This window comes from Ambystoma mexicanum, chromosome 1q (genome assembly GCF_040938575.1).
Source record: "Ambystoma mexicanum isolate Mex_15411 chromosome 1q, UKY_AmexF1_1, whole genome shotgun sequence".
In the NCBI taxonomy this organism is placed as follows: Eukaryota; Metazoa; Chordata; class Amphibia; order Caudata; family Ambystomatidae; genus Ambystoma; species Ambystoma mexicanum.
The window spans coordinates 456,104,646-456,122,263 of NC_090922.1; positions in this window are offsets into that span (position 1 = coordinate 456,104,646).

A 17,618-nucleotide genomic window follows, 5' to 3' on the forward strand; every position below is an offset into this window, starting at 1 on the left:
TACTACCCTACCACTCCTCTAACGCAGCATCAACAACGTAATTATTGCGCCCAATAACCTCCCTGAGAAAGTTGAATTGTGAAGTGTCCCCAATTGCATATAGAAATATTCCCAATTGTATTTAGTAGTCGCGCCGGATAGCCTCTCTGAGAAAGTTGAACGAGAATTGCTCCCACCCACATTTGAAGTGTACCCAGCACCCTCTCCGAGAAAGTTGATTCTAGAATTGTTCCCACCTGCAATTAGAAGTGTACCCAATAGCATTCAAAGTTGCGCCAAATAGCCTCTCTGAGAAAGTTGAATGAGAATTGTTCCCACTCACATTTGAAGTGTACCCAATAACCTCCCTGAGAAAGCTGAATTGAGAAGTGTTCCCAATTGCATATAGAAATGTTCCCAATTGCATTTAGAAGTATTCCCAATTGCATTTAGAAGTGTACCCAACTGCATTTAGAAGTGTACGCAATTGCATGTAGTAATTGCACCTGATAGCCTCTCTGAGAAAGATGATTTAGAATTGTTCCCACTCACATTCTAGAAGTGTACCCAACAACCTCTCTGAGAAAGTTGAATTTCGAACTGCTCCCTCCTCCATTAAAACTGCTCCCACCTGCATTTAGAAGTGTACCCAACGGCATTTAGAAGTGTACCCAATTCCAGTTAGAAGCTGCGCCCAATAGCCTCTCTGTGAAAGTTGAATTTAGAAGTGTTCCTACCTGCATTTAGAAGTATACCCAACAGCATTTTAGAAGTGTACCCAATTCCATTTAGAAGCTGCACCAAATAGCCTCTCTGAGAAAGTTAAATGAGAATTGTTCCCACTCACATTTGAAGTGTACCCAGCAGCCCCTCCGAGAAAGTGGATTTAGAATTGTTCCCACTCACATTCTAGAAGTGTACCCAACAACCTCTCTGAGAAAGTTCAATTTAGAACTGCTCCCTCCTCCATTAGAATTGCTCCCACCTGCATTTAGAAGTGTACCCAATTGCATTTCGAAGTGTACACCATTGCATTTAGTAGTTGCGCCTAATAGCCTCTCTAAGAAAATCGATTGAGAATTGTTCCCACTCACATTTGAAGTGTACCCAGCAGCCTCTCTGAGAAAGCTGAATCTAGAATAGGTCCAACTTGCATTTAGAAACGTACCCAACGGCATTTAGAAGTGTACCCAATTCCATTTAGAAGCTGCGCCCAATAGCCTCTCTGAGAAAGTTGAATTTAGAACTGCTCCCTCCTCCATTAGAATTGCTCCCACCTGCATTTAGAAGTGTACCCAATTGCATTTCGAAGTGTACACCATTGCATTTAGTAGTTGTGCCTAATAGCCTCTCTGAGAAAATCGATTGAGAATTGTTCCCACTCACATTTGAAGTGTACCCAGCAGCCTCTCTGAGAAAGCTGAATCTAGAATTGGTCCAACTTGCATTTAGAAACGTACCCAACGGCATTTAGAAGTGTACCCAATTCCATTTAGAAGCTGCGCCCAATAGCCTCTCTGTGAAAGTTGAATTTAGAACTATTCCCGCATCTAAATCTGTACCCTATACCCTCCCTTAGAAAGTTGAATTTAGAATTGCTCCCACCTACAGTTAGAAGTGCACCCACATTTAGAAGTCACGCCCAAGAGCCTCTCTCTGAAAGTCGAACTTAAAATCGTCTCCCACCTGCATTTAGAAGTGAACCCAATTGCACACCAATCATGAGCGCACCAACTCCACCAATGCCCGTCAGAAACGACTCCCATGAACCTCCTCCACTCTCCGATCTGCCCTCCCTCGCCCCCCCCGCTCCCAAGACAACCCACCCTCCTCCACAATCCCTGCCAGCACCCTCTCCAAACACCAAGCCAGGGGGGCACGATGGCGTGCCACCCACCCCAAGACCACTCATCTCCTGAACCCCACCGCCGACCCGCCAGCACTGCCCATGCCCGCTCTCCCCACTACCACACCCCACCCTGCAACCATCCACCCCCCGCCTCGCCATCATACACCTGCCACCTTCCCCATCCGACTGCACCCTTTCCTCTCCCTAAAAACTGCGCGCCTAGCCCTAGCGAGAACCAAAGCCGCCTCTCTCTCCCCCTCTGACCCTCCTACCCTCTCTCTCACGCCAATCGCAGCAAAGAAACTAAAGAGGAAGCGTTCCTGGTCCCCCTCTACCTCTCTGCTCTCCTCGCCCCCCTTGTCTCGACCCACCACCTCTCTCCCACAATCCCCCCCTCCCCCGTGGCCTCGCCCTTCCTGAAACCCCTCGCCCTCGATTTCACCACAACCGAAACTCCCAACCGCCCTCCCCCCATCCTCAAATCCCCCACCCCAATCCCGATCATCCCATCACACACATCCACCCAACCCCGCACGAAGCCTGCAAAACTCTCGGCTCGCCCACTCTTCCCTAGAACCACCAACCCTACCCCTCTCCCGCTACTCTCTCCCCCTCCGCCCCATCCCGCTCCAGCACCAAAACCAACCTTCCCTGCCGATGTGAACTGTATCCTATTTAACGCCCGCTCTGTAGCAAAAAACAGACATTGCATCTTTGACCTCCTCACCTCTGTCAAACCTGACCTAGTTTTCATCACTGAAACCTGGTTCTCTGATGACTTCAGCCCAATCGCAAATGAAGCCTTTCCGCCCGACTACTGCCTCATCCCACTGAACCGTCCGTCCAGAGGAGGGGGGGTAGCATTTGTCTTTAAATCTCCCTTCCGCGCCTCAATCATGGACAACCAACCCTCCATTCCATCCTGCAAATCTCTCCTCGTTAAACTATCCCTCTCCCCGTCGCTCTCACTCACCTTCCTAATAATCTACAGGCCCCCTGGCTACGATAGACATTTCGCAAACAACCTTTGCGACTCTATTGCCACCCTCCAAATAAACCATCCCAACCTCATCCTTCTCGGAGACTTTAACATATGGCTTGATATCCCCACCAACCCTATGACACACGCCCTAATCGACGGTCTAGATGCAATTAATCTCCAACCCCACATAAATGGACCGACTCATTTTAAAGGACACACTCTCGATGCCATCTTTAGCTCCGACACCCAGATTCAGTTAAAGCCCCCAACTCCTATCATCTGGTCCGATCACTTCATTCTCTCGTTTGCCATCCCCGCACCCGGCCCCCTTCCCGTATCTGCATCTGAACCTCCGATCCTACGCAAATGCTGGAAAAAACTAATAATCACCCCTGACCTAGCCGAGGCACTCCTCCAGTCCCCACCACCCACCCGCCACCCTAAAAACCAACTAACACCTGAAGCCTTTGACTCATGGCTCAACGCATCTCTGATGCGACTCACCCCTACATGCAAACCATCAACCCGCCGTGGCCCGTTCCCCAGATGGTTCACTCCTGAGCTGAAGACCAGTAAACGACATTACAAATACCTAGAACGCAATTGGCAAAATGAGAAAACCAACGAAAGCAGGACCACCTTGGCCCGTCACTTGTACCGGTACAAGGCTGAAATCCGGAAAGCTAAAAAAGCCCACTACAACACCCGAATCCTAAACTGCAAAAACCCAAGCAAAGAACTCCACAAAATCATCTCCGAATTCACCAATCCAACTTGTAATACAACCGTCCCGACCCCGTCACAATCACTGTGTGACTCACTCTCCCTCCACTTTTACACCACAGCTATTGAAAGGACAAAAACTCTAAACACCAAACTGGCTCTCTTACAACCAATTGACAATCCTCCACCCGTACCGGCCAGCCAGTCAACTACAACCTCAACTCAACCAACATTCGAATCCTTTAGTCCAATATCACCAGAACAATTTCTCAAACTTCTATCTGCCCGCAAACCATCTGGATCCCCTCTGGACCCCTGCCCAGCCACAACCCTTAAAGAAATCTTTGCCTCCACCTGCGCAGGAGAACACGCAAGATCTATCATAAATGCCTCCCTTTCCTCCGGTATTTTTCCCGAAGCATTCAAAATGGTACACGTCAAACCTCTAATTAAAAAACCCTCGCTCGACCCTCTCGAGCCCAAAAACTACCGCCCAATCTCAAACACCAGATTCCTCGCCAAACTCATTGACCGAACCGCCTACTCCCAACTAAACGCCTTTGTTGAAGCCAACAATCTCCTTGACCCCGGCCAATCGGGTTTCAAAACACGTCACAGAACTGAAACCACCTTAACCTCGATCTGGGACGACCTTAAAATGACAGCAGACTCCGCGGGATGTGCCGCTCTAATCCTTCTTGACCTATCCGCTGCCTTTGACACGATCAATCACTCGATACTCCTAGACCGCCTCCACTCGCTAGGAATTCGTGGAACCGCTCTTAAATGGATAGCTTCATTCCTCAAAGACAGGCACCAAATAACGGTACTCTCCAGCTTTACCTCCCAAGCCCGACCAGTCAACATGGGAGTCCCTCAAGGAGCATGTCTATCCGCCCTCCTTTTCAATCTCTACCTGATCACCCTCCCACCAATAATTCGTTCACACAACATCCTATGTTACAACTACGCCGACGACACTCAACTAATTCTAAAATTCCTGAACTCGAAACCCAACTCCCAACCCGACCTGGCATCCTGCCTCGTAAACATAGAGCGCTGGATGACCCAAAGCCACCTCTTGTTAAACCCCTCCAAAACAGAAATCATGGTTTGCGGCAACTCCGACCTTCTTCCGCACCCACTACCCTGGCCAACCGCCATGGGCAACTCACCTACACCCTCCAAAACAGTAAAAAATCTTGGATGCACCCTAGACTCCGACCTAACACTCTCGCGCCAAGTCAACAATGTCTCAAAGTCCTGCCACCATCACCTTAAAAACCTAAGGCGCGTCTTTCCATACCTCTCATTTCCCAACAGAGTCTCCGCTGTCCAAACAATCGTTATATCCAGACTGGACTACGGAAACCCCCTTTACCTCGGAATCCATACCTACCAACTGAATAAACTCCAAAGAGCACAAAACGCAGCGGCCAAATTACTACTTGCGCTCAGTCCAAGAGACCACATATCCCCAGCCCTTAAAACACTGCACTGGCTTCCTGTAGCCCGTAGGGTAGCTTTCAAAACCTTATGCCTCTCGCATCGAGCACTGCATAAAACTGGACCGCAATATCTTCAAGACAAACTAATACCTTATCATCCCACTCGCACCCTAAGATCAAGCTCAGCCGGCCTCCTAGTAATTCCCAAGACAAACTCAGTCAGGCTAGGCGGATCATCATTCTCTGCCCTGGCTCCAACCCTGTGGAACTCACTCCCACCCCACATCCGCTTAACTGAAGACTTAACGTCCTTCCGCAAACTACTGAAAACCTGGCTCTTCCCATAAAACCAATCCAGCATCATCACAATAATACCGACCCACCAAACTACCAGAAGCGAGAATGACAGCTAAATAAACTCGAATGTAAACTAGAAAGACAAGCAGGCTTAAACGAGTAAAGTAGATCAAAACAATGAAACAGAAAATACGAATAAATCATTGAGAAACTCAGGAAATCTGAACCGATCAAAACAACATAATGAATGAGAATGGAATACAGTGAATGACATAAATGAAACAGTTAGAATGGATGAAGCGTACAGAACAGACAATTACACTAAACGGAAGCATGAGGATCTGACTGGAGAGCAGATGAGTTGTGGAAAGCGGTTGAGTGTGGAAAGCGGTTGAGTGTGGAAAGCGGTTGAGTGTGGAAAGCGGTTGAGTGTGGGAGCGGATGAGTATGGAGAGCGGGTGTATGTGGAGAGCGGATGAGTGTGGAGAGCGGATGAGTGTGGAGAGCGGATGAGTGTGGAGAGCGGAGGAGAGTGGAGAGCGGAGGAGAGTGGAGAGCGGATGAGAGCGGATGAGAACGGATGAGAGCTGATGAGAGCGAGAGCGTAGTGCAGATGAGAGCAAGAGCGTAGTGCAGATGAGAGCGAGAGCGTAGTACGGATGAGTGTGGAAAGCGGGTGAGTGTAGAGAGCGGGCGAGTGTGGTGAGTGTGGTGAGTGTGGTGAGTGTGGTTGAGCGGGTGAGTGTGGTTGAGCGGGTGAATGTGAAGAGAGGATGAGCGTGGAGAGTGGGTGAGCGTGGAGAGCGGACGAGCGTGGAAAGCGGATGAGCGTGGAGAGCGGATGAGTATGGGGAGCGGATGAGTGTGGGGAGCGGATGAGTGTGGGAGTGCGGAGAGTGCATGAGTGTGGAGAGCGCATGAGTGTGTGTGAGCGGACGAGTTGTGGGGAGCGGATGAGCGCGGTTGAGCGCAGAGTACGGTTGAGTGTGGAAAACGGTTGAGTGTATAGAGCGGCTTAGTATGAGGAACCGAAAAGAGCGGAGGACTGTGGAGAGCGGAGGACTGTGGAGAGCGGACGACTGTGGAGAGCGGAGGACTGTGGAGAGCGGAGAACGCTAGAGAGCGTAGGACTGTGAAGTGCAGAGGACTATGGAGAGCGGATAAGTATGGAGATCGGGTGAGAGCGGAGATCGGGTGAGAGCGGAGATCAGGTGAGAGCGGAGATCGGGTGAGAGTGGAGATCGGGTGAGTGTGCGGAGAGCGGTTTGAGAGTGGAGAGCGGACGAGAGTGGAGAGTGGACGAGAGTGGTGAGCGGATGACTTTGAGAGCGGATGATTTTGAGAGCGGATGAGTGTGGGGAACGCATGAGTGTGGGGAGCGCATGAGTGTGGGGAGCGCATGACTGATTATGGACTGAACGAGTGTCCTACCTCGACCAGTATGTAGACTGGACGAGTGGATAAACTACACGAGCATATAGTCTCGACAAGTGTCTAGACCTGACGAAGTGTGCGGTCTGGACGAGGGTGCGGTCTGGACGAGGGTGCGAACCAAACGTAGGGTGCGGACTGGACGAATGTGTGGAGCGGTCGAGTATGAGGAACGGACGATTATGTGCAACGGACGATACTTAACATGCCTTGGTATGAAGGAAACTCTTGAAAACATACATCACGCCACACCCCACGCTTACTCTCTCCCTTACACCACCACTCATCTAGAACACAGATATACTATGACACCATTCGGTATAACTGTTCTCATATCTACATCTCCCGCTTACTCCACATCACTCTAAGTAAACATCGCTTGTTTCTCACCACCCAGCCAGGCGTTCTTCTCAGGCCTAACGCAGCCACACTCGTTCTGGATAAAGCCGACCAGAGCGAACACATACTCCTGATCTCTCAACCACCACACCTACAGCTAAGAAGCAGCTACCACTTGTTTTCGCACCAGCTGCACACATACATGGTGCGCACACGCACTTTTTGACTCCCCCTACTCTCTCTACTGACCTGAACTTCGGTTCCCAAGGGCGTTCAACCTACCAGCGCCTTCAGACCATACCAATGGTATATAAGGCGCTATATAAATGCAAAATAACAAAACATAACATAACATGTGCATTTGAATTTAATCAGAAGTAATTTTCAATAAGTGCTCCCCATGCATGTAGTCAATCAATGGCACCCTGGCCTCGTTGTACACCCATCCTATCATTATCGTCCTCATCCTCATCAGCTGGCTTCATGTCCGGGGGCAGTTGAATGTTCCTGAGTATACACATATTGTGCAGCATGGCACATGCCAGCACAATTTTGCCTACCTTCACAGGGCTGTACAGTAATCGGCTGAGGCAGCGGAACCTGGCCTTCAGCACTCCGAAGTCTGCTCTATCATGCCCGTGTCCGTATGTGTGCCCGTTTGTAGGCCTCCTAATGCCTGTTCCGTGGCCGTCGGATTGGTGTCATGAGCCATGGCGTGAGTGGGTATCCGGCATCACCTGAGTATGGGAGTGATAGTAAGGTTATGTGTTTGTGATTTGTTTTTGGCAATGGTAGGATGTAAAGACTCTCTGCATAAGATCAGCACAGAACATAGTACAACACACAGATGTGAATGTTCTATCTGGTATATTGACTTTGATGACATTTTCAATTTTGCACACTTGGGTCACACATTCCTATAGAGACTGTTTTGTAGGCAACTACTTGACCCTCATTACAAGTTTGACGATCTGGTAACAACGGTGCTGGTATGCTACGGGCACCGTTGTTATTGGACCGGCAAACTACGAGTTCTGCTCGCGGGTGCCTTTCCGCCCGTCATGTCTGACCTGGCCGGCAGACCAGCACCCTCGGGCAGACCTCCATGGATGCACCAGCACCATTCATCAATGGTGCCGCAGGGAGCAAATAATGGGCCGCTTGTTAGGAAAGATTTCTTAATTGTGGGTAATTTTCCTTCCATGTGGCAACCCCTAAACTTTTTGCTGTTGTTTTTACCATGATCTAGACTTTGCCAGAGAAGTGCAGCCTTCTGCCGCACTCCTCTGGGCTTTCGCTCCATTCTTACGGGGAAACTGACATGCCCTTAAGACAGTCAGTACCGGGAAACGCTGTTTTCCGTAGTTTCTTTATCATGTTGCGGCTTTCGTGCAACATGACACAAGAGGGCACTGTAAGCTAAGTTACTGCTCTCTTGGGTCTCTAGTCTTCTACAGGCCCTAGATACTCTTTTTGGATTGTAACTGATCGGTGCAAGTGAATCACGGACGGGAATGGTGGCAGCGATCGTTTCTTGTGCTTTGAGCTCCTTTTGGCGTTTTAAGCGCGTTTCTCGCGCTTAGCCCAAAATAGTGGCCTGGCTCCCAAAATGGCAAGACTACGAGGCTCCTTTGTCCTGTCCGCTGACCGTCTTGCCCCCTTCACCTTCCCCAGGTCGAGCTGACCCGGGGCCTTCCTTATTTGGGCATGTACTTTCCCGTGAAACACAGATGCTTTCGCGGGCTTCTACAGGCCTTGTGTGTGCCTCCAGGATGTGGGCTGGGATGTCTGGTCCCAATACACATCCTGGGTGCCAGAGAGTCTATGGTGGTGTGAATGCCTGGGACCACCGTGGTCCGTGATAGGTCCACGTATGGTGTGAGTGTTTTATGAGCGGATCCCCCATTGGGTCCCCTCCGTTTTGGCGCAAAGGGAACCGTGGATAAGAGGGGGCTGGAAACGCCACTACCATGTCGCTCTCCTGAGTTCTCACGAACAAAGGAATACAGGAGCCAAGTATCCTGCAACCACGAGGCTGAACCGAGGAATCGCTGGTGACCCGCTGAAGGACTGCTCCTCTGCACTGCTGTCGCTTTGTGAAACCCTTTCTACCTCTGATCGAACCAGAAGGCTAGTACTGGTACTTCGACCCTTGGAATAGCGGGGACAGCTATTCTCGGCATCTTCACCATCTCCTGCACGTGCTTACGTGCCTTCGGAAGTGTCTCTGGGCCATCCAGCAGACTGACCAGCCTACCCAGGAGTCTTGCTCTGTAACCGCCACCAGGTTGTGTTGTATTTCGAGTTCTATTCACTCTCACACGATTCGTACACTTGGCATTCCCAGGTCTGAAGTGAGTAGTGTACATTTGGCTGAGATACACACGGCCGCTCCCTTGCCCTGCTGTGGTAACAAACTGTGCCGGGTTCACTTCGTTTGGGACATCTTTAACTCAACTCTGCTGCTGCAGAATCTACACGACGACGAGACGTCCCCTGCTCTCCTGAACCTGCCAGCACTGAAACTGAAGCGGAGAAGCCTGGGTGTGCTTGCATCGGGGACCGGTGAGTAGCATAGCTAGGAACTGGTCACCCTCCTGCAGGAGCCCATAGCTTTTCCCCGCTGTGACAAAAAGCACGCCTTTCCGTACTCGGGCTCTGCTTCTGCTCACAGTGGAGGCTGCGCTTGAGTCACGGAACTCTGTTCTTCTTCATTTGTGCACCAAACTGAACTGCCTGATTCCCTCGAAGAGACTCCCCTTTTTGCCCGTTGGCACCAGCGTGTGCAGGTACTTTTGAGCACAAGGCTCCACTCTGCGTAGGGCTTGGACTTCCTTTCAGTTAGGTGCCTCTGAAGGCGGACTGAGTCTAATAATTATTTCGCACTGCCTGTTTTCCTCCCCTTCTGGGTGGACTACACATTTCGTGCATCTAACGCTTTAGACTCGTTTGTATTTGTATATATATTGTATTGGTTTGGTATGTGTTGGTTTACTAGAGTTTTATTGTGATTTCTCGCTACGGTCATTGTTGCAAAGGCCTTGGAATAAATGTGTATATATTTTTAATATAACACCTGTTTGGAGTAGTTTGTAAGTGTCCTTGCTTTGTGTGCTCATTGCGGGCTTTCAGTCACCCTCACCCCTCTTGAGACCTAGTCTTGACCGCCGCGATCGCTACCCTGATTGGTCTGGCTTGTCCAGAGGTTACCCTGTTCCAAGTAATTAGGTTGGCCTTCTGCGCCGCCAGGACAGAGTTCAGAAATCCGTCTTAACACCGCTCGTAATCGGCCCGTTGTTTGCTCCCTCCCCCATTCCCATTCAGCCCTATGGGTGCTGAAATGGGAATGGGGAAGGTCCGGGCCCATTCTGGGAACCCGGACCCGATTTTGGCAGTAGCCATGCCACCAATAGCCAATAGCGGCATGGCTACTGCCAAAATCGTAATGAGGCCCTAAGATTATTATAGATTGCAGTATGTTTAAAATATGACACTGAACTGTGAAGCATTAGAAGTATTCTGAAACTTGCAGGTGAATTTTTATTTTATTTCCATGTCTCTGTCAGACCCTCTCTTCAATTCTCATGGGGAAATTGTGACTGAGTGCAAGCAGAGTGAAAGCAGTAGGCTTGTTGCTTGCTAGTATCTTGGCACTGTTGAGAACATTTTGAGACTGCTGTTCCCCTTTATTTTTGGGCAGAGCCTTCAAATATTCTGTGCACCTGCGCAGCGAAGCCGAGTGCAAGCAGAGTGAAAGGAGTTGGCTTGTGGCTTGCTGGTATCTTGGCGCAGTTGGGAACATTTTGAGCCTGCTGTTCCCCTTCATTGTTGGGCATAGCCTTCAAATACTCTGAGCACCCACGAAGAGAAGCAGAGGAAAAGCGCTTGGCTGCAGTTAGCTGTGGTTACTGTGCTTTACCTTGATTGGAATCCAGAACTCACTGACAGAGCAGGAGATGGAGAATATGCAGCAGCCCCCATTGGACGAAGGGCCGACCTCACTGAGTGAAGATCTCGAAGTTAGTTTTCAGAATAGCCTGTTGCACCATCTGGTATCTGACAAAAGTCTGAACAATAGGAGTAAGGAAGGGGCTGATCAATCAAAGTTGAACATTTCCAGTAATTTGTGTAAATATATGACATCATTGGAGGTGGACGTTTTGGTTACTGCGTCTACTGCGTCATACATAGAAAAGTGAAGTGCCTTGAAACCACCCTCCCCACTAACACCCCATTAACATCTTCCCCTGCTCGATCCTCCCTTGCTTGATCAGGGAAATTAAGGGACTCAAAGTCCCAAGTTACATCTTCGACATTAGTTAAAGGTGGACGGAGGACCAATGAGACTTCGATAATGTTATGTGGTGCTCCGGGGCACGGGAGCAGGACTCAAGTTCCCAGGGTCACCTGGGTTCACTGCAGACACGCAGTAAATGACAGTAGACGGGGCATCCTCTGGCAGCAGGATCACCAGCTGCTGAGGGCACACTGGGGGCACCCAGCACACAATGCCCAGGCACGGTGGTCACACCGGCCCAGGCTGTTTACAGGGCTGTGATCACACGGACATAAACGCACACAAATAATTACAGAAACCAGGAGTTGCCACTAACTGGGTCTTCACTGCAGCGCCACACGTGCCTGCAGTGGCCCCTCTTATTAACATTCATGACGTGTGAAGACCCGCGTCTCGTCGGGAATCAATACTTCCCCATTTAAAGGGGCACTACATTACATTCCTCCTTTATTATAACAAAACAAACAAAACAACTTTTAACAAAGGCCCTAAAGCTGCCGCCAACTTTGGTGCATTCAAGCCCACACCGTTTCTAACCTGCAATAACTCACAACCAGAATTTTGGCACCCCTCACACAAGTGCTTCCTTCCTGGCGGTTGCTCACTGCATCCCTGAGTCAAACTGTCCAGGCTGGAAGGGTCCGTTCCAGGCAGACCTCCTTCGCCGAGACTGTCCTTGGCTGCAAATGCTGCCACACAATAGGAGGAACACATCCTCTTCATCCTCCTCGAGCATATACTGATGCCCCTGGTTCTCAGCTGCATGGACCACTTTGCCCTTGGGCGACTTCCTCCCTGACGTTTGTCCTTGTTTCCCTTCCTCCTTGGGTACTGGCTTCCCTGCACTGGCCAGTGCCGGTGTGAGGCACACCCTTGCGAAGTGTCCATCTTTTCTGCACCTGCCACACGTGTGCCCTTTTGACGGACACTCATTGGCGTGCAGCAGGTCCCATCCACACTGGGGACACATTTGCCCGCCTCCTTCCATGGCCATTCCCCTCTTCTGGCTGTTTTGCCGCCTTGCCACCTGCCTAGAGCACATGCATCCTCCAGCTTCACCCGCTGTAAGAGCTCTTCGAGCTTGATGAACTGCCTCGAGCTGTCCATTGCTGAAGCATGCACTTCTGCCAGTTCTTGGGCCCGGCCTAGCTAAAGGTTTCTGTCTAGGCTCAGCCCTGGTTCCCTGAGAACCTGCCTGCACAGTTTGGTGGAGCTACATCGGTATATTATTTGTGCTCTCACCTCGTCCTCCTCAAAATTTCCCAGGGCACAAGATAGCGCAATGTCCCAAAGCCTCCGGTGGAATGTGTCCAGGCTCTCCCCTTCTTGTCTCGTGCTGCACATCCTGAATCTCTCATAGTCCCTATTTACCATGGGCATGAAATACGCATTCAGTGCTTCAATGGCCATTGCATATGATAGGTCCCTGGGCCGGAATGTTTTAAACAGTCTCTGGACCGCAGGGCTGGCCGAGTACAGGAGGGTTTGTCGTTTCACTTTTTCCTTTACTTCCACCACCTCGAAGTACAATTCTAGGTTTTTAACCCACGCCATTCAGAGGGGCCCTAGGCTGGCCGGTGCCCCCACCACGTCAAAGGTACTCAGGGGTGCTAGCTGCCCACTCTGCCTATGTATGCCTTGGGCGCCCTCCTCTTCATCGGCCATAATGGATGCGGCCCAGTTAACGTTTACCCAGGCGGGTGCCTGGCACTGCTTGGCTAGTCTGAGGGGGGCGCACAAGCACTCCTTGGGGAGCCGCAACCCTTCTGGGACCTACTGAGGGGGGCACTCGAGCACTCCTTGGGGAGACGCAACCCTTCTGGGAGTGTTGGTTTCCCCACCCAGTGCTCTGGTGAAACACACGGAGCGGGGGTGCCCTGCTGCCCCGACCTCTGCCGCAGCACACACGTCTTCTTCCTTCCCCCTCGGTATGTGTGTCAGTGTGCTTATCCCTCATTGAAATCGTAGGCCCTGCACCTCGCACACCAACGTCCTTTATGTAGTCTCCCCACAGGTCTCTGTGTAGCTCAAAGGATCATCACTTTTTTTTTTCTCCTCTCCCCTCCTTTTGGTTGTGCTGTTATAGGGGGCTCCAGTAGCGGGGCCGTCTTTCTCCTACTGCCCCTCAACCTTTATGGGGCCAATGGAGCTCGGTGGCTCCTCACATTGCACTGTCCTTTCCTGCAGGGTCCGTCTTCTGGTTGCCTTCCGGAGCGGTGTGCAAGGCAGCTCCTCTCTGCTCCTCCGACTGCTTCTCCATCCCTTTCTCCGGGGACCGCAGGAGGTTGCTGGCCGAGCCCAGCTCTCTGTTTCACCGCCACGGGCCTGGTGCGTTCAGGCCACGCCCCCTCTCTCTGCGGCAGATGCCGCTCACACAGTCCACGGGCCTCTGTTATAATGTACACCTAATACAACCCCACATGCAATGTTCCATATAGAGTTGTGCTTTCGTATGATTCTAGAATAAGTGGAGAATGTTTTGCTGAAAATTGACACCAGTTGTACAAGGCCCAGAAGAGTAGTGCCAAACAAAGAAAAGGATTTCATTTATTATTGAAAGTGTTATGCTGGAACTTTCTTTAATATGATTTCTGCAAGTTTGGGGATCCCCCACATGTATCCTTTTACCAAGTGTTTGATTGTTCGTGTGTTTTTTTTTATTTTCTTTAAAAAATTGTACATAGTTATTCTTCATTTGTAAATATTGTGGGGAAGGAGATGTTATAATGTACACCTTATAGAACCTCACATGCAATGTTCCATATAGAGTTTTCCTTTCGTATGATTCTAGAATAAGTGGAGAATCATACGGAAAGAAGACGGATGCCAGGTCGGGGTCGGAAGGGAACTCTCCTGATGAATAAACAACCAAAACTAATAATACATTGAACTGGACTATCTATCTTGTAACGTAACAGCCTCCACACCTCGCGGCTGACGCGCTGCCGTGCTCCTTCCGGACAAATGGCCAGCAGTAGCCCGCGCCCGATTGGTGCGGGCGCTTGGCCGTCCCTATCGCCGGCTCGGCGTCCCTGCGGCCATGCGCCCTTGAGGACGCACCTCCTACATCCTGGGTCACAAACAGCCCCTCGGCAGCCCGCGCCAGGTACTAGCACAGGGGCCCGGGGCTGTGCACCACCTTCGTCGCCAGTGTTATGTGGTGTTCCGGGGCACCAGAGTAGGTCTCAAGTTCCCAGGGTCACCTGGGTTCACTGCGGACACGCAGTAAATGACAGTAGAGGGGGCACCCTCTGGCAGCAGGATCACCAGCTGCTGATGGCACACTGGGGGCACACAGTACACAATGCCCAGGCACGGTGATCACACAGACATAAACGCACATAAATAATTACAGGAGCCAGGAGTAGATGCTTACTGGGTCTCCACTGCAGTGCCGCACGTGCCTGTAGTGGCCCCTTTTATTAACATTCATGATGCTGTGATGACCTGCGTCTCGTCAGGAATCAACACGCCCCCATTTAAAGGGGCACTACATTACAGATGGTGGGCGTAGTGCTGGGAACATTACCAAAACCTGTACCAGAGCTATTTGAAGTAACATTTGTTGGAAAAACTGGTGTTTCCCGGTCTCTCTCTTGTGGGAAAATGGCAGACATAGCACAAACTACTGGACCAATTGACTCAATGGAGCAATGCTGTGACAAGAACTGTATAATTACATCTACATCTACCCAGCCGGCCTCAGCGTTTGTTCTTGGTAAAATGCCTCTGAACTCTAAAAATACACATTAAGTACGGGGGTAGATATCATAAAAGGAAACCCCAATAAAGGAACAACTCACTGGAAACCAGCGGGCCTGGCAGTCACAAGTGACAAAGGAACCCAAAGATTCCACTACAGAAATCCTGTGCCAAGTACAGAGAGTGTAGTCCAACAACAGACTCTACGAAGGAGGGCGAAAGGGGAATTAGAGGATGCAGCACTCTTGGGAAGCTGGAATTTAGTGGAACATCGTTGGGGGACACACACCCAATGAAGTACTCATTGTCCACCAAGAGACTTTAATTTGGAAGTCACATATAGCAGTGGGCCACTGGAAGAATTAGCACTATCTAACAAGGATGAAACAGGAGCGACCATTTAGGAAACGTTCTTAAACACTCAAATTTTGTTGTCAAGAACGGACTATTCAGGACAGCCTCAGCTGACGAGGATAGTCCCTCCACTGAGTGCTGAGAGTTTGCTGCCACTGAATATATTAAAAAGACTCCAAGCGATTCCAAGATAGCCGCCAGTGCTTAGGGACGTGTTGACCTGAGCTCCAATCCGGATGGAGGAGAAAGCAAGCCTGGCTTCACTTTTGGAGCCGGCCGGGCACAAGAGAAGGACCACAAACACAAGCAGAGCATAAGGAGACACCCCTGGTGGATAGGAATCACCTCCCTCTTTATGGACTTTTCCGACCTTGTTGGCACGAGGCAACTGGGCAGAGTTTGCAACTGCTGCAGGTGAGGGATCCGATTGTGGAGACAAACCCTGTGCAGAGAATCCATTACATGCAGCTGTGATTGCCCCCCTCCCTCTCGATGAATGTGATGGTCCCTGACTCTGAGTGGAATTTGGGCAGAGCCCGCGCAAGTTGCGGGCGGAGGACTTGATTGGGGTGGTGGCTCCTGTGCATCACATGCAGGGAACCCTGGTGGCGTCTTTTCACCTTCTTTTATGTGATTGTTGCGGACCCGGCTGGAATAAGGTACTGGGTGATACCTATACGTAAAGCAAAGTAGGTGATGATGCCGAATTTGAAAACAATCTAGCACTGGAAGGGACATTTTGGCACAGAGAGTTACACACAGAGTGGCGTCTGTCTGCCCCGATAAGAGGTGCATGGATTAAAAATCTAGGTGGGCCGGACCAGGGGGACACATTCCGGTAAGACGGGACATATGAGAGGGTGGCATTGGGGTGGCTGTAAAGGAAGTAACTAATATCAGCATCCGAATAACACACTGAGGAAATCATATTGCTGGTGGCTGGGGTGAGATAAGAACTGTCCAACCTTACAGGTGGCGAAGGGCGTGACTGCGGGCAATTACTCCTTACCTGATAACATAGTGTTTCCTAGAGGGGGAAGTGACTGGAGAAGGGGAGAAAAAGGGACTGCTGGAGACATAATAGAGGGGCACAGACTTGCAACTTTGAGGTACGTCAAGCGGGATGCCTAATAACCAATACATCTGGTGGGGAAATAAACAGCGAATGGATAAATATCCAGGAAGAAAAGTGCACGAAGGGCTCGTGGTACGAGTAATAAATGACTAACTAAAGGGAGGCCCATACACTGGGTGGTTGGAGGATGCCGACTCATCCCACATGCCAAAAGAAAAAGAAACCCCTGCCAGAAGAAAATAATCCCTAACGACGCAGGAAGGACAGTTAGAGCAGTGCTTGAAACAAGGTGTGGAGAGCACAACAAGGACTAAAATAGAAAGCCAGTGAAGGAGAGAAAGCAGAAGTTCTTGGAAGGGGGGAGATAGCCCTTAGTAAGGAAGATCTGAAGGAAGGTCAGAGCGGAATGGAAGAAAGAAGTACAAGCAAATGTCAGGAACCGTTCACTTCACTGAGAGAGGAATTGAGAAGTTCCCTAACGGAAGTAAAGGGGGAAGTGAAGGATCTGTGTGAAGGGGTGGATGTGACTAAACAAGGTCTGGCAGAAATGTCTGATGAGCTATGGCAGAATAGTGAACTATTGAACCAATTAGCCAGTCTCACATCATTTGGAACGCAGACGGAGGACCTGGAAAATCGTTCTAGGAGGTCTAACATCAGGGTGAGTGCCTAAGCGAGACAACAATGGACTCTGATTTGAAAACCACAATTCAACAATGGTTTGGTAATTTATTGACAGACGTACAGCCGGAATCTATTGCCAGACGTACAGCATGAATTGATCAGGTCTGCAGAGTGGAACCTAGGAGAAGGGAACCTGGAGCCAGACCTCGGGATGTGCTGGTCGCCTTGACCTCATATGAAGTAAAAGAAAATATTTTGCAGGTGACAAGAGCAGAAGGGGATATCTCTGTGAATGGAGCACAAATCCAGCTATTCCAGGACCAGCATTTCAAAAGCCTAGAGACATGGGACAAATAACACGTGCCTTGATAACAAAACAGATCCCCTACAAATGGATATTCCCATTTGGACTGCTGTTTAATTGGGAAGGGACACAACATCAGATAACAACATGCACGGAGGGCCTGACGCACCTGAGACTGGAGGAAGAAGATGGTCATGAAGAGAAACGAAAGAGA